This window comes from Ctenocephalides felis, unplaced genomic scaffold, assembly GCF_003426905.1.
Source record: "Ctenocephalides felis isolate EL2017-DRISC unplaced genomic scaffold, ASM342690v1 CF-g0.4_SCAFFOLD_01886, whole genome shotgun sequence".
NCBI classification, from domain to species: Eukaryota; Metazoa; Arthropoda; class Insecta; order Siphonaptera; family Pulicidae; genus Ctenocephalides; species Ctenocephalides felis.
Window position 1 is genome coordinate 95233134 of NW_020538040.1, and position 27111 is coordinate 95260244.

The window sequence follows — 27111 nt, forward strand, 5'->3', positions numbered from 1 at the left end:
TCTCTTAAAAACTGAGTTACCGTTTTCGGCACTTTTTGCCCCGTATCTTCGGAACGGCTAGACCTGCTTTTGCCACAAACTAATCAGCATGTCTCCTCATCAATACGAGTCGAATGTTTTTTGAATTATTCAAATCGGTTAATCCGTGTTCCCGAAATCGTCGACGAAAATTTGTATCCGAACATACATACATACACGCACACACACACACATACATCCATTTTTTCTAAGGTATGCCAAAATGTTCAGAAGGTTTTGAAATGTAAAGATCTATAAAAATTTTCGTTTTCGATTTTTTTGCGATTACTATAACTTGCCCTACGGGAAGTTAATCAATGAACTTTTTCCAAACAACAATAATGAAATCTTTGCACATTGCAGTCGTGCATGATTGAGTAACAAAAAACATCTCCAGGTTTAGATTACAAAAGATTTATATGTGCGAAATGTGATTGATATCTTTGTAATCAGAATCAAACCTAAAAATTTCCACTTGATGTATCTCGAAAGGGCAAACACGAATTTCCGTAAAAGTCAGAATGGTTTATAATGGCTCAGTAAACATAATTCATGGAAGGGCCCGGATGTACGTCGTCTTGGACGATGAAACTTCTCCAAGGCTCCTAACGTTCTCTTAGCGTCCGGGACGTATGAACGGAAATGAGCATACGGGCTGAAGGAATGACTGATGGTACTATCTACTGTCGACTCATAACTTGCATAGTTCTACACTTCCATTACCACAGCATTCTAGCGACGAGGACGAGAACGAGAACGGATTCCCAGATGATATGATCCGGAGGAAAAAAGGTGATATGGTAAACAGCTTATATGAAATTTTAAATAGGCAGGATTGTTAACGATCGTTTTGAGACGTTCCATTAACTTATGTTACTGCATGGTTCACATTTTCTTCCGAGGCGTCGATTGTAGTTACCAACTCTTCTTCATATTGCTTACTTGTAATATACAAATATGCTTACTATATTAATGACCGAATTCGAAAGTGAATACACCTAAATTTATTGCACGTTGGTACTAGCTTCTCGGCATATTCAAGAAGAAACCAGAGTGAACAAAATATGGCTAGGTGTAAGTGGCAATTTGTCTTGAGTCTTTTTGCAAAAACTTACAGATATGTGTAAATATCAACTTTATGAATAATAATTGTCATTTAGCATAATAATTTGTCATTAATTTTTATAAAAAAAAAACATTTTGTCATAGGCCTTTATTATTTTATAGATTTATTAAGCCCAGGATCTCTGTCCCTATACAAAAATTAATTAAAATTGTCAAAAAAAATTTTTGGTAATAATTCATTGAGAACAAGCGACTAAACCGATCTTGTCAAAAACTTATCAGAACTATTCCGAAATGATATCTTTTGAATAGCTTTTAAAATTGCATGATAATTTCAGATCATTTACCGAAACGAGTACAAAATTTTTGGGACTTTTTTTTCAACCCGTATCTTTAAAACTTTTCTTATCTATGTTTGGAATCATTTTTGAATTTTTTAGATCAATTTAGGATTTATCGCTAAAACAATGGAAGGTCAAAAATCGGAATCTTTTACAAATTTGGTCTAAAACTATTAGAAATGACTTGAAAAATCGATAGTAATATAACTAAGTATTTAGTAAATAGAATACTGATCGTAAAATAATGACTCTTCAAAAATTACATCTATCCAGATAAATAGTATTTTAACATAAACAAGGTTCAATATTTTATCTAAAAGGTTAAATCAATCTCAAGTGTCTTTTGCCTATACTGTACTTCGTATTCATTATTTCAAGAAAATCGTTGTCTACGGCTACATTACATACTAAATTAATTGTGTGTGGTGTGATATACAATTTTGTGTTGTCCAATTTTGAAATAAAATGCACACGTCTATTCCATCATTTTCGAACTGGTTAAATTTGTATGCAATAATATGTAAATACAATGTACAAAATTCATAATACTTCCCGTCAACTTAATGAAAGTATTATATATATAAATATCTTTAAATAATTCAGAAGCACTCCCAGCATATAAATATTGAAAATATTGTCAATGCCATTAAAACGCAAAGTTTATCGTTTTGTTATTTCTTTTAATACGATTATAAAAAACTGAATATATAGCACATTCGAAATGCGATTTTTCTTTGAAACATATTGCTTTTGTTTCGAGTTTGTATTTTCTATTTCCGTTTTATAATGCGATTTATTTGCTTCGAGCTTTCCTGCACGTACGACGTATTATCAAAGTACAATAAAATTATTGGAAACTACAAATGTAAGGTATATGGAGATAAACGAATAAAAGCAACGAGTTATGCTCATGATCGTTCGTATTGCAAAATTTTACGAAAAATAGAAAAAATGATACAAATGGAAAAAAATATATTTTAAAATCAGGTTAGCTTATTATATTCTTATGTTTCTCCATATGAAGTAAAGATATTAAAAATATTAAGATTATGAATCATGAACATTTCCGCATAAAAAAGTCATCATCCAGTAGTTCAAGAATAAAAGAAAGAATAATTGCTTGAAGAGTAGCATTGTTACAAGACGGCACTCGGTTATGTTCAATTTTCAATTAATTTATAATTCTTTTTCAAAAATGTGACAGTTACATAACCGTTTTGCTTATTGTATGAAGATTTGTTCAACTAATTAACTTCCCGTAGGGCAAGTTATAGTAATCGCAAAAAAATCGAAAATGAAAATTTTAATATATCTTTACGTTTCAGAGGTTTCTGAACATTTTGGCATACCTTAGAAAAAATGGATGTATGTGTGTGTGTGTGTGTGTGTGTGTATGTATGTATGTATGTGTGTGTATGTATGTGCGGATACAAATTTTCGTCGACGATTTCGGGAACACGGGTCAACCGATTTGAATTTTGGCGAAGGCAGGTCTAGCCGTTCCAAAGATACGGGGCAAAAAGTGCCGAAAACGGTAGCTCAGTTTTTCAGAGAACGGAGCGTCCGATTTGAATAATTAAAAAAAACATTTCACTTGTATTGACAAGATGAAGAATCGATAAAATTTTCATGAAGGTAGGTCTAGCGGATTCGGAGATATGGAGGAAAAAGTAAAAAAATGAGCCATTTGGCGGTCAAAAATGATCATTAGACATATGCTCATAAAATTATCAGATATTTTATAGAGATTTTAACAATATGTATACAATTTGTTAATATTCCTATGGGTTCCGTACCAATGCTTATGCTTTAGACAGCGACGCGGCGCTTACGCGCTTTATATTTTGTCCCTATGCAGTTAAAGCAGTACGATTGATTGCTTTGAAAAGAAAGTTCAGATTTTCCACAATATGTCAAAATAAAAAAAAAATTTTTTTCAAAAAAAAAAAAATTAAAAAAAAATCTTTTTTTAAAAAATTTTTTTTCAAAAAAAAGTAATTTTTTGTCCAATTTATAGTTTCTCAAAAATCTTATTTTTTCAAAGTAATTTTTTTTTTCAAAAATGTTAATCGTTTTTAAAAAAATAATAATTTTTGGTACGGGAATTTGCCTTAAGGCACGATGCCTTAATTGCCTTAAGACAGAATTCCACTTACAGCTAGTTTGTGTTATTTAAAATCTTTCTATATGTGTAAATATGGGGCAAATTCTGCCGTAAAATAGACCAATGTTACGTTACCGCTTCATGTGCAAAATGGTATTAAATACTGTCAAAATGCCATTTTTTTTGCAGTGCAGACGTTTTACACATAAAATGGATCTTTACTCATTTGTTTCACACCACATCACAAAGATGCAATTATGATAAAATTATTTTTGCTTGACATTTTTGCGTTCTCTAGGTTAAGGTTTCTATCTAAAACGCCTGCCTGCGCAGAAACCACATTTGACAGTACTAAGTACCATTTTGTATGAAAAACGCTACGTACAATAGCCTCTACGTAAGATTGTTGCATTTGACGGCAGGATCGGCTCCATATTCCTATATATGTAAATTTCGGCGTATCACATCATTAAAACATTGCTTATAAAGTACACAAAATGGCTATGATTTTTTTCTCAAGTTCTTGCAATAGAAAATAAACTGCAATATTTTATTGATTATAAGCCGAAGAAAAATATTATTTTAAAGCAATGCCAACAGAATAATAATCGGAGTCATTTTAATCGATATATTTAATAACATGCAGAAGATCTAAAATATTTTATTAGATTAGCAGTTAGAAGAAGCAGATTTGTTTTTTTGTTTGTTCTTACGCAGATGATAAGTAAATGCTATTGAATTTCATTAAGATGTGCTAATTTCTATTTTCTATCAAATATCGGAAAGGTGCTACACAGATAAATCTTTGCATTGAAACTAATAGACTCGTGTTTTGCTAAAAGCAGAAGAAAAATCACTCGTGTCTACAGTCAAGATTTACCTCTATAATACAGCGTACGCATTACAATTAGTAGAAAAGAAAACAGCTGGATTGATTGCTTGTTTGTTACGGGTGTTTTTCAATAGTTTACTCACGATCAGACACTATTTCGATAATCATTCTTTCACTTTTCTAGCACGAGTTATACAACTGTATATTAGCAAATGTTTTGTTTCAACAATAGTTGGAAAAATGATTGAACGCGATAAGACGTTAATTAAGTAAATTTTATTGTAAGGAATGTAGTTTTTTCCAATCATAACAGTTATAAAATAGAGATTAATTGAAGAACTTAACGTATGGGTAGGGCTTCCAATATCATATTAAAATCTGAATTACGGTATTTGATATTTTGAATTTGTAATACCGGGATCCCGGTCACTGCATAATGTTCTAATGTGGTATTAAAATTGTTTTTAATTTATAAGCAAGCAAAATTAGTACGTAACCATAAATTTTAGCTTTCTTTACTATAGTATAGTGTTATAAATATATTAGTACTAGGCGGGCGCCAACACAACATTCAGATATGAAATTATGAATATAGTTTTTTTTTCAAAATATAGTTCGATTTTTGAGAGGACAGAATGTCCGATTTGAATGATTCAAAAAACATTTCATTGATATTTGCGTTCCGATCCATGAGCTTTTGTAAATTGTTCAAAAAACATTCGATTCCTATTGATAGGAAGATGTGCTGATTAGTTTTTGGCAAAGGCAGGTCCAGCAGTTACGGAGATAAAGAGCAAAAAGTGCAAAAAATAGAAATCAAGTTTTTGAGAGAACGGAGCATCCGATTTGAATGATCTAAAAAACATTCAATTAGTAAAGATTGGGAGAAGTGTTCATTAGTTTTTGGCAAAGGCAAGCCTAGCCATTTCGAAGATACGGAGCTAAATATGTAAAAAATGGCAGTACTTGAGAGAAATAAGCGTCCGATTTAAATGATTCAAAAAACTTTTTGCTTGTCTTAACAAAATAATTGATTTTGGAAAAAAAAATGTTTCAACTTTTCTTTTTTTTCCAAAAAAATTTTTTTTTATATCGAAAATAAATCAGATTTTATTTTTAATTCTGCCTATAGTTCTAATATACTTCAAACAAATAATTTCAACTTTGCAATTCAGTTTATATAATTCTTATAAATATTTGACAATGTTACAATATTAATAATAATTTATTCGAAAACATTCTATATTCCTCGAACATTTCGTTACGGTATGGGAAGTTCCAGCAATTTGCCTTAAGGCACTATGCCATACACCCCACTAGTTCCTGTTATGTTTGTGAACAGGATGATAGTGAACGAGCGTTGCTGAAAACCGTCGAACGCTCTCGATTGCTTTGTGAGCTCCTCAAAGACCTTATACACATGTATTATAAAGTCTATGGAGCTCACCTGGTGACGTCACTACCGCCTTCCATCTTTCGACGCTTTTTATCATGGAAAACATATCAGGACTAGCAGTCTATGTCTTATTAGCAGTCTATGTCTTTGATTTTTTCGGAAAATATATACGTTCTACATATTAACCGACATTTTGACGTTTATCGAATAATTTGAATTTGAACATTGAATAATTCATCTTTTTTATCATATATTTGTATGAACTCTTCAATTAAATATGTTATTACTATTTACATTATATATTAGTATTAATATTGTGCTGTCCTTAAATTTATTGTTTACTATTTTTATAATATTTATTTCCACAAACTTAATATTAACAAAATTTACAGTGATAATAAAGATAAAGTTTATGAAAGTCCAAATACTTGTATTTATAACCTTAATCAGAGATTCGGTATTTATGTGAACAAAATGGAACAAATGTACATAGTATATTAAAAGAAAATACATATTTTAATAAATTTATTTTCATAAGAGAGAATATTTTTTATGAAGTCAAGGACTATTCAAAACGTAAAGTACAATGATTAAGTCTACTCCACATATCTTTTCTAGTATAACTGCTTCGAAAGACTTATCATCACCATGCTGGATATGAAAATCGATTGAATCTTGATTGGTTCTTCCCTTGCGGATAATATTTGCAAATTTAATAAAGTAAGACGTAGGATTTCTGTCAGTTAAAAAAAGTATGACTTGTCCGATGCCATTACTTGAATTTACTCCATAGTCGGAAGCAAAATCTACTGATTCCAGGTTAAATGTAAAAGTCAAGCCTCTTCGTTTTTACGCGTGTGGTTAGATGGAATTTGACGTTCCGATCGATGAGCCTTCATATTGGTGAGCCTTTCGCGCGTATTATTTTCATCTGAGTAGGACTGCGATGAGGTGAGCAACCAAGGTGGAGATCTATGGCTGCTGCAGCTTCGCTAATACAATGAAGGACGACGATTAACTTCTTCACGTCGCCCAAAAAATTTATTTAATTTCGGCTTGGAGGTCCATTAACATACTGTCCACACCATAGATTAGAGTTAGAAAACTTTAATTAACACAAAGTGCTAATGAATTGTAGTAATGTTTTAATACCTTTAAATTTCTTACTTCAAAAGCAACGATTAATATTGTTTTAAAAAACTAGTTTGAAATATATAAAAAATATATAAAATATTGACGTAGTGTTTACTTTCTTTTGTTTGCCATTTTGTTTTTTATTATAATATTTTTATCAGCATATTTGCAAGAAAAATTATATAATAGAAAACAAAAGAAAGTAAACACTACGTCAATATTTTAAACATTTTTTTATAAATTTATATGAAAGCTGCTGCTGCTACGTAACATAACCTTCCACAACATTGCTCTATTTTACGGCAGAATCGACCCCTAACTCAAGATAATGCAGATGTCAAAGATTAAATTTATACGCTTAGCAGTACCAAGAATATAGGAATTTTTCAAGTGTAATCTGTTATGACAAATTCTATTCTCTCACTAGTTATAATCGCCGACCACAGCCCAATAATTTTCAATCCCTATCCGTTGCAGCACCATGTGTGTACGTAGACTTCCTTTCTTATTGAGCTAATTGTGACCGCATACCGTTCTTGAGGACCCTCGTTAGCGGCGAAAACAGGTCGTCGTATTATTCGTAGCACAAAAAGCCCACGTTACTTAACAACAACGCAGCCCGGGATCTGTCTCGACTCGGAACTATCCGGACGCCCGAGACGCCAAGACAAGCTGTGAGACAACGGACCGACCGCGGTCAAGATAGCTTGTGTTGTGTACAATTTGCCCATTGCAAGGGTATGGGCATGCTTCGGAATGAATTGATATAAACAACCGATACAGCGTGAGGATTAAACTTACAATTGAATGAATTATTGTTGTTCGCCATGAATTTACCAACTACCGAATAGCTAGAAGTTTTTGTACTGTGATTCATTTTTTTTATGTAAAACTTCTTTAGGCGCGACTAGGGAGTAAATCCGTTCGCTCTCGATGAAATCATTTCAATACGGGCCGATTGAGATTAGTTGTCGTGTATGTGAATAAAGATCTGTCATATGCGTACCGGCATCAGCGTTGTGTGCGTTCCGGCATAAACGTTGTATGCAACCGATATCAACAAGGAAATCGGCATCGATTAATAAACATTTTACAGTTACATTGTAGTACTAATCTTGATTTAATGAAAAATGCCGAAATCAGAGAAACATTTTACCCTTGAAAATAATAATATCCTTGAAAATAATAAAACAAATTAAACATTTGGGCCGTTTACTAAACGTAAGTTTATTGATTATATTTTTTCTATATTATTCGTAGTTTCTATAAATCTTTGAAGTTATTAAAATGGAAAATATTTTTTAGGCAAGACAGATATTACAGTTCAAAGAATGAGATTATATCGCCAGCGAGAAAGTAAAACAAAATACAAGCAGTCTATGAATGTATGTTAATTTTCATTACATGAATTTCTTCAAACACAATTACATGTTGAGTGAAGTTGCGAATGTTTAGGCGTTATTTAACATATTCCACTGTGTGAACAAATTTATTAATCAGCAATTACTTTATTTCTCTAATGAAGGTTCCTAATTACAATGACAAACCGATCATGTCATATTTGAAGTATGACTTTAATTACATTATTGTTTTTAAATATTATACATATTTTTAATGCTATTAAAAATATATAATTTATAATTTATCATTATATAAACCATTGTATAATGGTTGACACTAATAAATGTGTGCATCACCAGTGCTACGATATTACTAATAAACATTATCAAAAATTGTTTAATGATGTATTTATTTTTAATGCCATCTTGTACAGTAGCAAATAAGTTTTACTTCAATCGCGTGTGAACCTTACGCGCACTCTTTTTTTAGTTTTTATTCTTTTCAACGCGATTGCGCTGGGTAGTTGTAAGCACCGCGTTTATGAAAATTTTGACAATTTTTGTTACGTCAATATAATTAAAATGCTTTTATTTTCAAAACATTCAAATTGGGCGTTCCTTTCTCTCAAGAAGTGAATTTTCTTTTTTGCACTTTTTGCACCAATCAATAGAAATCGAATGTTTTTTGAATAATTAAAATCGGTTGACCCGTGTTCCCGAAATCGTCGACAAAATTTTTTATCAGCACATATATACATACATACTACACACACAGATACATCGATTTTTTAAGCTATGCCAAAACGTGAAAATATTTTCATAAAATTTTATAACTAGAACACAAATATTTTGTATTCTAATTGTCGAATTTTATAAAAATAATTTGGACTGATTTTCTAAATGATGGGCTAACACAATAGCTCGAAACGTACAACTAAAGAAGATTTTGTATTTACTTTCTTTCTTTCTTTTTTCGACTTGTGGCTGAAAAACTTCAATAACATATATATATATATATATATATATATATATATATATATATATATATATATATATATATATATATATATATATATATATATATATATATATATATATATATATATATGTATATCTATTTATATACCAAAGTTTAAACGAAGTGAATTATTGTTGTTAGCCAAAGGTTGACAACACATGATAAATTCGCGTAATCTCTCTGGAGGCAAGATGATGGAATATAGTTTGATTGCAAATTACTAAAACTTTGAATATATACACCGCACACACACACACATATATATATATATATATATATATATATATATATATATATATATTATATTTTGAGCAGTATCCATTAGAACAATTTATATAAATGTTTCAATCAAAACTAGAGTGGTAGGCAGGAAGAGATCGTTCGAAATTTCGAATAAAATATAAAATTAGCTAAATAATAGTTTATTACTTTTTTTCTATTTTTATTTACTATTTTCATTCCATAGCAGGAATAAGGCGCTAATAAATTTATTTTAGTTCGCTCCTTTGTTATTTATATTTATAATGTTTGTTTATAAATGACACACCACATGCAATTTGTAGTTTTTTTTTATTTAGTATTGTTCAGCCGAGATACGCAAGTTATCGACTAATATATACTTAATTCATGTAAATTTTGAATTTATCAATTCTAACAATAAACGATTGTTTCTTTTGTTTCAACAGCAATTAGAATTACTTACCCTCTAAGCTGTTTGTTTTAGACTTAACTTCATATTTCAAGAGAAACAACTCACCGGCCAACCATTCTCCTGTGGCGATTATATTAGCTCTTATTGTCTAATAATTATGAATGTATATTGCTGTTATTCCCACTAAAGACGATTTGCACTTGAGATCTATATCCTCAAGTGAATATTTGTTATCATAACATATGCTGAATCTTTATTACCTAGGTGTGAATCTAGACCTAGGACTTACATGGAAAGATCATATTCGCGCATAATTAAAAATTTAAAAATTCGAGCTGCTGAACTGTTTTGACTTCTATCTTTCAATAATGAACTATTAATTTACAAGATTGTGATAAAACTTATATGGACTTATGGCATCCAACAGCGGGGCTGTGCAAGCAAATCAAACATTGTATTAAAGCAGCGTGACCAAGCTAAAATTTCGGGACAGATCACCCCTTCTCCTTGGTTTGTCACCAATAAGGTCTTACACAATGATCTAAATATAAAATTTATAGACAGAGTGATAAAACTAACCAGTGTTCAACAATGTCTAAAACTGAAAGATCATACAAATTATATAGTCACTTCGGCGAAAAATAAATTTTCAATAGACAATTGTCTAGATCATTAGCATTAACATATCTTTGGAGAAATGAACAGAATTGGTTTACTCATTGTAGTGACAACTATTGATGTATTTAAATTTAGCACAATAGGTGCTGTGTATGTGTGAGTGATTGAATTAAGCCAAATAGCTTATACGATAATGAATTGCTGTTAAAAACTAATAATAAAACTAGTGGTGCATCGCATAGTGCCTTAAGGCAACTTCGCGTACTGAAAATTAAAATTAAAAAAAAAAATTAAAAAATTCTTAAAAACTTTGAAAAGTGAGATTTTTAAAAACTTTAATTTTTTAAAATAATTGACTGTTTTGAAGTTTGCATTTTTTTCATATTTCGAATATGTCGAATTTTTTTTTTAAGTATTAGTACGGAAACCATAGATATGTAAACAAAATTTATACTTATTATTAAAACTTTTATAAAATATCTGAATTTGTTGTGCATATGTCTAATTATCATTTTTCACCGCCAAATGACATTTTTTATCATTTTCTTCTATTGGATCTTTGAAACCGCTGAACCTGCTTTTCTAAAAATTTAATCAGTTCTTCGTTTTGTCAATTCAAACAAAAAAAAAAATTGAAAAAAATAATTCTAAGGGAAATTAAATTGTTCCCTTAGAAACTGAATTACCAATTTTGAAACTTTTTGCCACGTATCTTCAAAACGGCTACACCTGCCTTTGCCAAAAACTAATTGCCACGTCTCCCCATTAATATAAATCGAATGTTTTTTGAATTATTGAAATTGGTTGATATGTGTTCTCTAAATCATCGACAAAAATTTGTATCCGAACACGCACATACACACACATGCATCTATTTTTTCTAAAAGGTATACCAAAATTTCCAGAAACCTCTGAAACCTAAAGATATCTAATATATAAAGATATATAATAATTTTTATTTTAGATTTTTTGCGATTACTATAAATTACCTTATGGAAAGTTAAAAATGTATCCACTTTTGATTAAAAACATGCTACAAGAATTAAAAATGACATTATTTGTAAATGATCACGTTGAGTGAATTCCAAAACGCAAAAACTGCAAAACAAAAACTATGAAGTTAATAGGTGGCATTCTCATTACTCATTTAAACGTACCACTTTTGCACGAACGTGGAAAAAATATCGCGCAATCGGCAGTATGTAATATGAATTATGTTTTCAGCGGGCAAATCGTTCGCGCGCGTTAAAAATAAATCCTAGAACAATTACGGCGCCGCCAGCTCCTGACACAGTCGAACACACCCTCTCGCACCCACGGGAAATCAAAGTCCGTACAACATGAACGATTTCACTATCTTTGAATCTAAAGCCGAGCAGCCGATGAAAGTTTTATGCAAAAATCATACACCCATGTTGATTTTAATTAAACCATTCGTTTTACATTAAGGATCAATCGAATTTCAAGATGTAACACATCCGCCTGTGATCCAAAAATCACGTATTCACGTTGACAAAATTATTATTTCTAGAGGTACAATAATAATAAAATATTAAAACTTTGATCTTGGTAATGATAACTATGGTAATTGATTTCCTTGAATCCAAAGCCGAGAGAACGTTTTATGCATATATGCCCACGTTGCTTTTAACCAGTTAGCTGTGGGGCACTCATTGAACTGTGCGCACAATTTTGTACCGACGTACAATGCCACTAATATCTACCGGCATAGTCCCAAAATCTTCTAAATATCTTGAAATTTGATGTTTTACTTTTTCTCTTTTCCAAAGTTGAAATTTAGATGGCTACAAATTGTTAAAGATTTATACGCATGACGAGTATACTCGTCAATATACGATATTCTGCCACTTCACTATGCGTGTATATTTGTCAACCACTTTTAACTGGTTAATTAAAGCATTTCTTTTATATTCAGAATCAATCTAAGATCTAACACATCCAAATAACCTATTATCTATAAATCATATGTATAGATATTCGCATTGATGTAATTTTTATAAAGATACGTTAACATCATATATTGAAATTTTAATAATTTTTTAATGACATATTTATTATGCAAATATTGAAATTTTGATCTTTATACATAAAATTCTTTCTTTGATTCTAATGCCGAAGAAATTTTGTGCAAAAATCATATACCAACCCGATTCAATTAGCCTGTTTTATAAAAATCATATATCAACGTTGATAAAATTATTATTTATTTATTTTGATCTTGGTGCAAATCGGAATTGATTTTTGCGATTGATTTTTACGAGTATCCGATAATCATGTTATCCTCAAATCATATAATTCTGTTATTTTATATGAAACTATTAATATTAAGGGGCATTAAAATTTAAATATTGGTATTTTTATCTCGATTTTCGTGGATTTTATAATATTATTAACTATGAAGGTGATAATAAAAGATTGATCTTAAAATTGGAATTCAGTTCTTTAATTATAATGCTGGAATTCTGATGAACGTGCTACATAAGACTCTATACTTACATTTAAGTTATAATAAAAAGGAAATTATTGTTCATTAAATATATAGATACTTAATCAGCTGCACTCACTAATTGCTGATTGAATTCCCGATTAATATTGAAAAATAATGTAGATTCATTATTCTCATCCTCACAAAAACAGCAATAAGTATATACGATTTTAAAGTACAATTTACAAGAAATCAATTATAAAAACATCATGATTTTACACCTGCAATAAGCTTATAGTGTTTTTAAAAGACAATCTGATAGTTTACTGATTTTAATTGTGAGAATATTATAAATATTCCAGAAACTATTTCTGAAACAGCTATTCTCACTTGACTAGTTACAGTCCATACTTTCAATTAAAAATTGATGTCACTACTACTTGTTATCAAAGTATCTCAAACGCGAGATTTGAACTCAATCTTTTGTGGTTGAGAGACCGAAGTCCTACCACTTGTGCTACGTTCTACCCTTAATAGAACTATATTCTATAACTATTTATTTTTATTTTATTTTATTTCATTGGCTTCCTCTAATTCTATAACTATATATGAAATAATTATATTAAAGGGCCAAACTTTGGATACAATCATTCTTATCATATAAATCACTTGTGAAGATAATAAACTTCAATTCGTATATTAAAAACTTAATATCATTTTCTTTTAAATTATTTTCACTTTTCTTGTATCCATTTTATCACATTCGATTTAAATGAATACTAGAACTTTCCATACCGACTTATACCGTAAACTAAATTATAAAAAAAAACTTTGCTAAACTTTGAAAAGGATAAATTTTTGAGAAATTTTTAATTTTTTGAAAAAAAAATGACTTTTTTGAAAATTTTTATTTTTTATATTTAGTCGTTGATACGAAACCCATATAAATGTACACAAAATTTGTACTTATTACTATAATCTTTATAGAATATCTGATAATACGATGTACATATGTCTAATGTTTATTTTTGACCGCCAAATGCCCACATTTTTCACTCTTTTTATTTGATCTCCAGAGACGCTTGACCTGTCTTTACAAAAATATTACTAGTTGTTCATTTTGTCAATACAAGTGAAATGATTTTTGAATTATTTAAATCGCACGCTCCGTTATCTCAAAAACTGAAATATCATTTTTGGCACTTTTTGCCCCGTATCTCCGAAACGGCTAAACCTTTGCCAAAAACTAGTCAGCACGTCTCCTTATCAGTAGGAATCGAATGTTTTTTAAATTATTCAAATCGGTTGATCCGTGTTCGCGAAATCGTCGACGAAAATTTGTATCCGCACACACACACATACACATCCATTTTTTCTAATAATAAGGTATGCCAAAATGTTCAGAAACTTCTGAAACGTAAAGATATCTAAAAATTTTCATTTTCGATTTTTTGCGATTACTATAACTTACCCTGCAGGAAGTTAAAGTGATATAAGTTTTGAGATTATTAAGATTTTGCAAACTTTTCTCGAAAATTTTCAGGCATCTAACAAGTTTATATTTTTATAAAATTTAAAATATTTACCGAAATCTTCCTAGTTGCTTTTTCCAGAACTCATATGCAGATTATATCGTATCACTTCCGATTTACTTCAACATCATCATCTTGTGGGCAATGATGTAATAACTCACATGTCATTTACTGAATAACTTTGAAGTACATATAATGTCACAAAGAGTGGCAATATCTTCTACTGAATGTCGTACAAAAAAACTCTACACATACCCACCAGCGACTACGTTGAAAAAAAATATATAGAAAATACTTCTCTTTGCCGCAAGGATCGTAAAATCGAAATATCACGTGTGCAAGGATTTTATTAACTTATTGAAGAAGAAGTTTATTTTTGCTAGAAAATCCGATTTGCTAATTTTATGTTTTAAATCATTTTATTTTATTAACTTCCCGTAGGGTAAATTATAGTAATCGTAGAAAAATCGAAAATGAAAATGTTTATATATTTCGACGAACGATCATCGACGAATTCTCACAAATGGCTGAACCGATTTTGGAAGCTATTTGACAAAATAAACGGCCAACCTGTTTATAATTAGAAAAAATAGTAAAGCCGTTTTTCAATGATTTAGCTAAAAAGCCTAAACCAATTTTGAAAATACAGAAATTATTCAAAAGATATTGGCTAGGATTCGTGATAAATAGTTTTCGGTGAAGATCAGTCGATCCGTTTCGTAATCAAGTGTTCAAATTGTGTTTTGATAATTTTGATGATATCTTGCATGAAAAGGGTATTATCCTAACGATCATTATTTAAATGTTATAAACCCACAAAAAATGTTCAAATGAAAAAACTCGTTAAAATTTGGTGTAAGGTACTTCCATTATTTACACATATCGCGAAGTTCGTACAAATACAACTGTTATTAAAATGTTCTGCACAAATTTTTATCAGCATTAAAATATTTGTCTTAAAAAACAATCTATTCAAATAAAATACCTCATCCTAATTAAAAGAATATAGATAATGGAAAAACATTTACATTTTATGAATTTATTTGTTTTCACGCACAAATTCCCGATATAAAACAAAATTACATATATGGCTTCGGTTATGAATTTACAATATTTTAAAATATCTGCTATGAGAATATATTTGATGTAGTAAAAATAACATTTTTTTATTTAGATATTTGTTTTAATTAATTTGATGCGAGATAAAAATTATGATACGCTAAATTTTGTTTGAAAAATAAATTTTTCAAATGCCACTAAGTTTTCTGATTATTATTGCAAAAAAACTATATATATATATATATATATATATATATATATATCGTCAAATGTAATTAGTTTTAGTTAAACATTTATCATGGTAAACAGTATTTGTAATTGTTGGCTCATAAAGTAGACCGCTATAGCTACTAATAGTTTACTATTAAGATAATTTACATTATGTATATAATGCTCTAACGCGTCTGTTGATGAATAATTAATAGTTAACAGTTCAGAATTTACCAAAGTTTAATATACTTTTGTCTCAAATTTGCATCATTTAGATACAGTCACTCTAAAATTTGTTTATTCAGTGCTCCATTTTTAAGCAATCGATGTTATAATTTTGATTCAACATTTTGAAAAAATCAATATATTGACGTTATAAATAAAAATTAATAACTTATTTGTAAATTCTTTGAAGTTTGCCAAGCACATAAAAAACAAGATGCTACAAAAATTAACTTTATCTTTTGAAATAAATAAATTATATAAAAGTAAAAGAATAACGTTCTCCGTATGTAAAATGAGCGCTAGTCATAATTAAAACTTACTACAAACATTAAAACAAACTTTTGCAGATGGAAATTGATAATATCAAATAGCACTTAATAATTTTTAACCAAAATCTGAATTGAATTTTCAGTGATTTTTAGTCACAGAAAGACTGCAAGTAGTAGACAATAGATTTTTCTAGACATTTTCTTTCAATTGATTTTTTTTAATAGTTCTATTAAACTTTGCAATCGTGATCAAGTTTACTTAATTTTTTTTATGTTAACCAGAGGTAAAATATAACGCTGAGAATTTAAAACTTCGAGATTTGTTGGTTATAAATATGGATAAATAAACTATTGACAAAATATATGCATAAATAAAAAATATGGCTCTAAATTACATGGAACACTACGTTAACCCACCTTATTCACTTTGAACACTTGAAAACTAAAGAAGAACAAGTGATTTTGCTAAGAAGCACACTTTTTGATAAAATGAAGATAATCATAGATTCAACAAAATTTAAAATTAAATTAACAAAAACTTCCCGTGCTGACAATTAGAATGTTTAAAAATATTTTGAAGTTTTGTGAAAACTTTGAAAAAATTAAATTTTTGAGAATTTGGAAATTTTTAAAAAAATTGTTTTTTGTATATTATGAAAATTTTGAACTTGTTTTAATGCAATCGGGCTACAAAGATGTTTTAGACTGTTTCGTCTAAGGGATAAACATTGGTATGGAACCCATAAATATATAAACAAAATGTGTACTCATTATTAAAATCTTCATTAAATTTCTGACAATTTGATGTGCATGTGTCTAATGATAGTTTTTAACAGGAAAATGACTTTGTTCTCTTTTTATTGGGTCTCTGAAACCGATTTGTTCGTCAATACAAATAGAATAGAATCATTCAAATCAGACGCTTCGTTATCTCAAAAATTGAATTTACATTTTTGGCTCTTTTCGCCCTGTATCTCTGAAATGGTTAAACTGCCTCTGCTAAAAACTAATCAGCACGCCTAGTATTTCAAATCAGTTGATCTATGCTCTCGAAACCGTGGACTAAAATTGTATCCAAATATACATACATAATACATAATAATTACATACAAATTCACACATACATCCATTTTTCTAAGGTATGCCAAATTGTTCAGAAACCTTTGAAATTCAAGTATATATAAACATTTTCATTTTCGTTTTTTTGCGATTACAATAACTTACCCTACAGGAAGTTAATAAATGAAAAAAAGCTATTATACTGTAGTTATAAAAACGCTAATGATAGTTGAAAATCTCAAATAATACTCAAATATATATATATATATATATATATATATATATATATATATATACATATTGATTTAAAAACAGTTACGTAAATTAGTGCTTCGTGCTACAGGATTTCAATCAGAGGTCCCAGGTTAGATACCCTCCTATCGCAGCCTGGTATCAAGCAGTAGGGACATCGGCTTTCACCTAATATAATTCAATAGAAAAACAACACTTGCGATAATTGAATCGTATTGCAATTCAGAAAATCCGACGTAGTCAGTTAAGTAAAATGATCACAACAGCGCGTTAGCAGTTAGCTTATTAGTCCAAGAATTTTTCATTCTGTTTGTGTACATAGCAAACACCGCACACATATTTTTTTAATCCTTGTATAATGAATATGGACACTAGGCCTAATCCGTCCAAATGCAGTACAATTATTAATTCGATCTAAATCCTAGTCAATAGTCCCGGTTCCGGATCTCCTCCGGCCAAGATCTCTCTAATAACATCAGCGAAAATTCATATCTGGTCTGCAGCGCCGTATCTGCGGCATTACGCTCTCGGCCAAAGCGCGCGTGACGTATGACCTATCCGATATAAAGCCTTAACTGCAACTGTAGCCCGTGTGCCATAGTAATGTATCCAGATAAGAACGACAGGCGACTAAACGGCCGCACACATGGAACCGAAACCGACCAGAGTTTAGTTCGATTGCCAAAATGTGCAAGACCTTATATACATTATATATCGCAAATCTCAGGATACGCTGGGAATATATCAATTCACTTTCAGCAGGATGATGGTTATATGAATCGCAAAAGGTTATTTCGATTGTAATTCCCAAACGTTTATGTAAAGGTATAGTTTACTTTGATTACCGAAAATGAAAAAGAAATGAAACATTAATAATTTCCGTTGAGTAAGTTATTGAATTGTCCAAGAATCGAAATTTTGAAGTAAAACTTCTTTAGGCGCGACTAGGGTGTAAATCCGTACAAATGCAACGGAAGTGCGTTACGGCAGATAAGATAAGATAAGAGTCGGGTGCCAATGATTCGTCATTTGCTCTCGATTACATCATTCCTATACGAGTCGATTGTGAATAGTCGTCGCGTATGTAAATAAAGATCTGTCGTTGTAAGCGTATCGGCATCAACGTTGTTTGCGTATCGATATCAACAAGGAAATCGGCATATATAAATAAACACTTTAAAGTTACATCGTAGTACAAATCTCGATTTAATGAAAAATGCCTAAATCAGAAGAATATTTTACCTTGTGCCCCGTTAATAATTATAATAAAAATAATACAACAAATGCAGCATTTGCGCCGTGTATGAAACATAAGTTTTTTGAAATAATTTCTATATTATTCGTAGTTTCTATAAATCTTTGAAGTTATTGAAATGAAAAATATTTTTTAGGCAAAACAGATGTTACAGCTGTTCAAAGAATGAGATTATATCGCCAGCGAAAAAGTAAAAAAATACCATCAGTCAATGAATGTATGTTTATTTTAATTACATGAAGTTCTTCAAACACAATTATTATATGATGAGCAGAGTTGCGAAAACAATATTTGTTTAGGCGTTGTTTAACATAATTCACTGTGTGAACGAATATTATAGAATATATTAATGAGCAATTACTTCATTTCTCTAATGAAGGTTCATTTCTAAATACTAATTACAATGACAAACCGATTATGTCATATTTGAAGAATGACTTTAATTATATTATTGTTTTTAATTTTTATACATATTTTTAATGCTATTATAAATATATAATTTATAATTTATCATTATATGTGTATAATAGTTGACACTAATAAATGTGTGCATCATGAGTGTTACCATATTACTAATAAACATTATTCAAAATTGTTATATGATGTATTAATTTTTACTTAAATGCCATCTTGTACAGCACCAAATAAGTTTTAGTTCAATCGCGTATGAACCTTACGCACACTCTTTTTCTACATATTTTCAAGTTTCGAATGTTTCCGAACATTTTGGCATACCTTAGAAAAATAATGGATGTGTGTCTATGTATGTATGTGTGAAAACAATTTTTCGTCCACAATTTTGAGTGCACGGATCAACCGATTTGAATAATTCAAAAAACATTCAATTCCTACTGATGGGGAGACGCGGTAATTAGTTTTTGGCAAAGACAGTTTCAGCCGTTTCGGTGATGCGGAGCAAAGAGTGCAGAAAATGGCAGTTTTTAAGAGAACGAAGCATCCGGTTTGAATGATTCAAAAAACCTTATGTTTGTGTCGACAGTGTAAAAAAAACGATTAGTTTTTGGAAAAGACAATTTTGTTTTAAATTTTCTAATAATGCTTTTTTGAATATCGAAAATAATTCGGATTTTAATTTCATTTTATCATAATTTTCAGTTTTTTAATTTTTTCCGGTTATCATGTCTACGTATACAACTTTATGTTATTTATCATTAAATTTTCAGAGTCAGTTCAATAATCGAACATGTGACCTAACTTCATTTATGCATAAATAATCAAGATAATATATTTACTATACATAATGTAGGAAAGTAGTGAAAAGGGTAATTTTAATTATTAATTTAAAATTGAATCTCAGTTTTTGTACAATTTTTTTAGTTGAATTACCAGTACGTTGAATTAACATGAAACATATAATTTAATATTAAATTTTAGAAATTATATCGCCTATGGGAAATAACAGAACAAGTCTATTTTTAGTTCAGACGGTGAAGCAGAAATAGTAAATAATGATATAAAACTTTATTGAGTGATTAGTCAGCCATATTAAATAAATTGTAATAATGAAATAATCAAATACAGATAGATCAACCGTTAAGTTACCATCTAAAAATACAACACATGGTTTGAGTTAGAGAACAACAGCTTATAGAACGCAAGGTTCTGATTGCTGGTAAAATACGAAAGCAAATCACTTTCGGGTATTTGGAATGTGTTTTATAAACAACCTATATGTAATACCATAGTTTAGTTCATATTGCCAAAATAAGAGCAATCTGCATTGATATGGATTTTACGGAATATTTTTTCTATACAAATTATGTTTAATACCAAAGTCTAGTTCGATTGTCAAAATACAAAAACTTATTAAATTAGATATTACTACTATTCAGCGAGAATTTATCAATTCACATTCTGCTGGTTGGTAGTTGTATAAATTGTATTGGTGTATTTGGAATGTACTTTGTAAACAAATTGTATGTAATGCCAAAGTTAAGTTTAATCGTTGTGAAAAACCTTATATAAATATTACTATCAGGCTAGTATATATCAGTACTGCAGTTTGATGGATATATGAGTCGCATTGGGTTGTTTGAAATGCAGTTTTATTTTTCTAATGCCATGGATCGTAAAGTATCAGTCCACGAGGCTATAAACAGTTGATACTGCTAAGTTTCACTGGTTTGATGCATGGAATCATCATTTTATCAGCATTGACCTTTCAGAAACATCACATTTATTTGCAAAGCATCTCGTAACTCTGCGCAGTCAACGTCTCTTCTCCATATATATAGAATGAACTAATCGGTAATTAATTGTTGGCATGAATATTTATCTTTGTAATTTGCTCACATTGATTATTGAATCTGAATATGACCATCAGACTGAATTAATTTAAATAAATCTTAATCAAATCGTTGTCACATAAGCTTTGCTATATGACATAAGTAATGTATATAGTATCGAAAAAAAATATTCAAATTTTATGATGTATAAATTCAAACTTCTCTCTAGTTCTTAAATATCATGCATACTTAATATTACCTTTGTCATCATACGTACGTACCCACCACTTACTCCTACCCATCATATATATGAAGAAATTATTGTAATTTAACTTGGAATGTGAAAAAATAATTTACTAATGCGTATATCAGATCTAACATGTGCAACTAGCCAATAGAAATTACGCAAAGGGTATAACTTTTTAAATTGAATCATCTTTAAATGATTTTTTTAGACTCTATAATTTTAGGTGTAAAAATGTTATATTACAACGCACGTAGTTATAAGATAATTATCAAAGTTAAATAGAATAAAACAATTAGAATAAAACATTTTAATTATAAATTTGTTAAGTCAAAAATAATTAAAAATATTACTAACGATGAAATTCGGAGCTTTTTTGTATAAATGTGAAGTGAAACCAGTTCAAACTATTTTAAGATTATTCAAACATAATTTTAAGTCTATGTCTAATCATTGTTACATATTCTATTAACATGCCTCAACTTTCAAAAACTATGAATGTGGATTTGAAGTAGACGAATATTAGATGAACCTGGTGCATGGTCTCATCGCAGAAAAAATTTAGAAAAACCAAAAGGTGTATAAATGTCTAAAAGGAAAGAAGTAAATACCATGAATACTTAATTCACAGAACATAAAACAAATAATGAAAAAAATAGAAAGTAGTCAAACGCGAACAATTAATGTGGAGGCTAAAAATGATGCATACATGAGTCTACCTTCGAACAGAGGACCAATAATAAAATAACCTACATACTCTACAACTATATCTAATATCAAGAAAATACTGTAATATCTAAATGTAAATCAGAGAAGAAAGCAATATAGTTATGTTCATTAAGTTGCACTTGAAGTTTATTATGAACCGATAACACAATTCCAAACAGAACATTCGTTTGCAGACAAGTGATGCAGAGTAAAATCGGTTATGACCCCGTTCTACAGCCATAATTTATTAAATACGAGTTGTACACGGACTATTAAGTTTTCATCAACTATAAACCATATCAAATTGCACGAACAAAGCATAGGATTCATCATATCATCAAAATACAGTAATATCATACTGTTTATTTTAGTTTGAAATTATAGATATGAATAATATAATGAAAATTCTGTAAATATTAATACTTTTGATGTAATGGGAAATTCTAGATATATAATATTCAAAAATGTTTTTACAGTGCGCCTTGAATAAATAATTTCATTTTAGAACTAGCTGTAAGTGGAATTCTGTCTTAAGGCAATTAGGGCATCGTGCCTTAAGGCAAATTGCTGGAACTTCCCGTACCAAAAATTATTATTTTTTTAAAAACGATTAACATTTTTGAAAAAATTCTACTTCGAAAAAAATAGATTTTTGAGAAACTATAAAATTGACAAAAAATTACTTTTTTTTTTGAAAAAAAAATAATTTTTTATTTAAATAAAAAAAATTTTGAGAAAAAAATTTTTTTTTTGAATACAAAAAAATTTTTTAAAACATATTTTGAAAATTTTGAACTTTTTTTCAAAGCAATCGCACTGCTTGAACTGCATAGAGACGAAATGTCAAAGCTCGCAAGTGCCGCGCCGCCGTCTAACGCATAAGCATTGGTACGGAACCCATAGAAATGTAAAAAAAAATTATACTTGTTGTTAAAATCTCTATAAAATATCTGATAATTTGATGTGCATATGTCTAATGATCATTTTTAACCGCCCAATGGCATTTTTTTTTTACTTTTTTCATTAAATCTCCGAAACCGCTAGACCTGGCTTCATGAAAATTTGATCAATTCTACATCTTGTCAATACAAATAAAATGTTTTTTGAATTATTCAAATCGGACGCTCCGTTCTCTTAAAAACGGAGGTACCGTTTTTGGCACTTTTTGCCCCGTATCTTTGGAACGGCTAGACCTGCCTTCGCCAAAAACTAATCAGCACGTTTTTTTATCAATACGAATCGAATGTTTTTTGAATTATTCAAATCGGTTGATCCGTGTTACCGAAATCGTCGACGAAAATTTGTATCCGCACATACATACACACACGTACATACATGCATACATACATACATACATACATACATACATACATACATACATACATACACACACACACACACATACATCCATTTTTTCTAAGGTATGCCAAAATGTTCAGAAACCTCTGAAACGTAAAGATATATAAAAAAATTCATTTTCGATTTTTTTGCGATTACTATAACTTGCCCTACGGGAAGTTAAAAATAAATTTGAAAACTATGAAGATAAACTTAAGATTTAAAATTATACAGAATCTTTCTAAGCAAGCACTAATAATTGCATAAAAACATAATTAATTATAATAGTATAAAATTAAGAAAATATGTCTAATACAAAGCACTTTGATTGGAAAAATGTTACCTTATGAATAGCGTTCATTTTCCTTTTTCCGCAACCCGAGAACTTCATCTGAAACGAGAAATAAAATGTATAATAAAAAATTATTACTGATTGGTAGCTATACACACATACGCACATACATAATATGATAACATTTTTTTTTTTAATTTTTAACTTCCCTAGGGTAAGTTATAGTAATTGGCCAAAAATCGAAAATGAAAATTTTTGCATATCTTCACGTTTCAGAGGTTCTGGCATACCTCAGGATAAATTGATGCGTGTGTGTATGGATGAACCGATTTGAATAGTTCCCATTGATATTGATAGGGAGATGTGCTGATTAGTTTTTGGTAAAGGCGGGTCTACCCGTTCCGAAGATACAAAACAAAAAGTGCCAAAAATGAGTGCCAGTTTTTGAGAGAACTAAGCATCCGATTTGAATGATTAGAAAAACTTTCTGCTTGTATTGACGAAACGATTATTTATTTTTTTATTTTTATTTTTATTATATATTATATAAGCTATAAGTTCATTGATTGATATTTATTTAAAATTGTTAGTGCATATTGCATTTTTGAATTATTTAATTTGCTCACAAAAAAAACAAATATATTTTCACTAATTATTAACAAATTTCAGAGCAAAATTAATTAAATTGACATAAAAACAATATATATTTCGTAGTAGTTACGTTAAGTAATTTTTATCTAAATGGCCCACTAATAATTGTAAGCATCCTCCTTTAAGAAAATTTAATCTAATCGAAATAACGCTTTGATCGAAAACACAGGTTTAATACTGGCGCGCATATTAAAACGTATAGCCCATAATCCGTCACGCTGACAAGATTTCTATGAATGCATCAAACAAGAAACAACAACACGATAATCCTCGTTTACCTTTGAAGTTCTAACCCCCCATATTTAGCGATAATACACCCTGCGCGAGGAAACTTATGTCTAATCAAATGATGAACAATAACACCCTCGAATCCAACTCTGCCTATACAAGATGGCTACCGCCACCGCCACCGCTACCCGCGGAGTCCGCCAGTCACAGCCAACCCCCCCCCGTGGGGCCAAAATTTCGGGTTTGGGGTCTGGGGTTAGTCACACATGAGTTCATTCGCTGTGTCGCGGAAAAGGGACGCGCGCCGCCGTGATAAATGCAAGGGATGTTTATGTATTGGGTATAATTTATCTTTAGATCAAAAGATTGTAGCTTGTCAGTTTTGTACATTAAGGGTTAAAACTGTGAGGTTTCTTTTATTACCCGGATTTATAGCCGACACTTTAGGTAAAATACAAAAAGAATTGATCTGGTCTTTTTATTGTGTGCCGTATCTCTTTGTGGAATATAAAGATGTGTTTATTCGAAGCCGCTCGTAAAATTTTGTACGCATCGAAAAGAATAGGTTTACAAAAAACAGCAAACCTTAGAGGGAAAAAGCTCTATAATTGAGAAGTGATTATGTTGTCAACAAATGACAAATCTTTCTACAGATTTTCAAGAGCAAGATTAAAAAAGAATGGTCAATTTTCAAAATTTCTGGCAATGATCAGAAGATTTTTTATTTAGAATGCCTTTTTTCCTGCAGTTTTACTTGTTCATTTCAAATCAGGTGTACTATAAACGTGTGTCAATTTTTGAAAGATGAGTCTTGAGCTCCCTTCTTGGGTGCAATTACTGCCATTTATTAACATTCCGTAGGGCAAGTTATAGTAATGCGCAAAAAATCGAAAATGAAAATTTTTGCATATCTTCACGATTCAGAGGTTTCTGGACATTTTGGCATGCCTCAGAAAAATGGATGTGTGTATAGTGTGTGTATGTGTGGAGACAATATTTCGTCGACGATTTCGGGCGTACCGATGAACCGATTTGAATGATCCAAAAATCATTAGATTCGTAATGATGGTGATTAGAATTTGGCAAAGGCAGGTTCAGCCGTTTCGGAGATACAGAGCTAAATATGCAAAAAATAGCAGTTTTTGAGAGAACTAAGCATGCGATCTGAATGATTTAAAAAACTTTCTGCTTGTGTTGATGAAACCATTGCTTTTGGTAGAAAAAAAATATTTATTCTTCTTAATTTCCAAAAAAATTTAAAAATAAACTTATGATGGTTATTGTCGCCTGCAATATACTACTTCCCCATATACCCTAACTTATAACTTTTAATTTTGGGTAAGTAGTGTACGAGGTACTATGCTTATTGGGTAGCAACAAGATATTTTGACAACTCAATGTCGTGCAACAGTGGCATCGATTCAAACTTTAACGTACTGATCGCAAATATGCTTCCAATTGAATTAGCAATGATGAAACTATTACATTAAACTTCACTCTATCGAATTCTAGTTTAACTCACAAGCATCAAGAACCTGTTACAAGGTAGAAAACCTTACTAGTATATATATATATATATATATATATATCCCAAGACACGAGGTGTCTCAAAATTCAACGTCAAGCGAAATTAGGGTGATTTATGTGAAAAATTTAAACCAATTTTAAAATTTTTAATAAATTCATATTTTATAAAAAGTCTTAATTCTTGAAAACTTGGTGTAAGATTATTTTTTACCGTGGTCCTAGAAATGTTATTCACAGTTACGGTTACAATGTTAAAAAAGAAAGAAAGCTCATAATTTCCAAACAACTTGAGATTTGTGTCTATTTTTTTTTGTCAAGACAGTTAATAATAAGGTCAATATTATCATTGTCGTTTCCTCTCATGCAGGGAATAATATTAAGTAAAAAAGAGTATTGTAAAGATTTGAAAACACCTTTATTATTCCAAACATCTTTACATACATTTCTACGTACATAAGCTGATCACTCAATTAATAAACAAAGAAATAAACAAATACTATTATTGTAAAACCATTGTAAAACTGTTGTCAAAAAGTTTGGAATAATACAGATATTTTTAAATCTTTTCAACCTTTTCTTTGCTTGATGTAATGCCTTTTAGAAATTATATATATATATATATATATATATATAAATATATACACGTTTATGTTTCGTATCTGTATGCATTAATTTATATAATGATAACCTATTAATTATTCCGTTGTTAATTGCGTAATAATTCATTAAAACAAACGTCCCGAAATCATTCCAACACAATAAACATTCAATAATTTCGCACTCGATAACGCTTTCAATACGTCGAGAGGCAATTATTCAGTTGAATCCGATACGATGTGAGGTATATATAGTGGTGTTGTCGCAATGCTCTAATAATCATTATTAACTATATGGGCTTAATTAGTGATTTTTTCACGGGTCGTATCGATGGCCACGCAGCGCGTGAAACCCATTATGCGCGATTACATGATTGTGTCGCTGCCCCCGGACGGCAGATGCAAAAGCGGCTCGCTTGTAAATCATGCTGACAATGGGCACCCGATCCGGGTTAT

The 27111-nt window shown here is 30.0% G+C and overlaps 2 protein-coding genes across 3 annotated transcripts in view; one reads left to right on the plus strand and one right to left on the minus strand.

Annotated features, from left to right (window-relative positions):
- Window positions 1-27111, minus strand: part of LOC113378429 — a 295400-nt gene that overhangs the window by 144299 nt on the left and 123990 nt on the right. For both annotated transcript variants that reach the window (XR_003367182.1, XR_003367183.1), the window contains exon 4: window positions 23705-23752. The gene's annotated coding sequence lies outside the window, so the exon portion shown is untranslated. The remainder of the gene's footprint in view (window positions 1-23704; window positions 23753-27111) is intronic.
- The window catches only part of LOC113378426 (glutamate receptor 1-like), a 263910-nt gene that overhangs the window by 14230 nt on the left and 222569 nt on the right, over window positions 1-27111 (plus strand). The window lies entirely within an intron of this gene.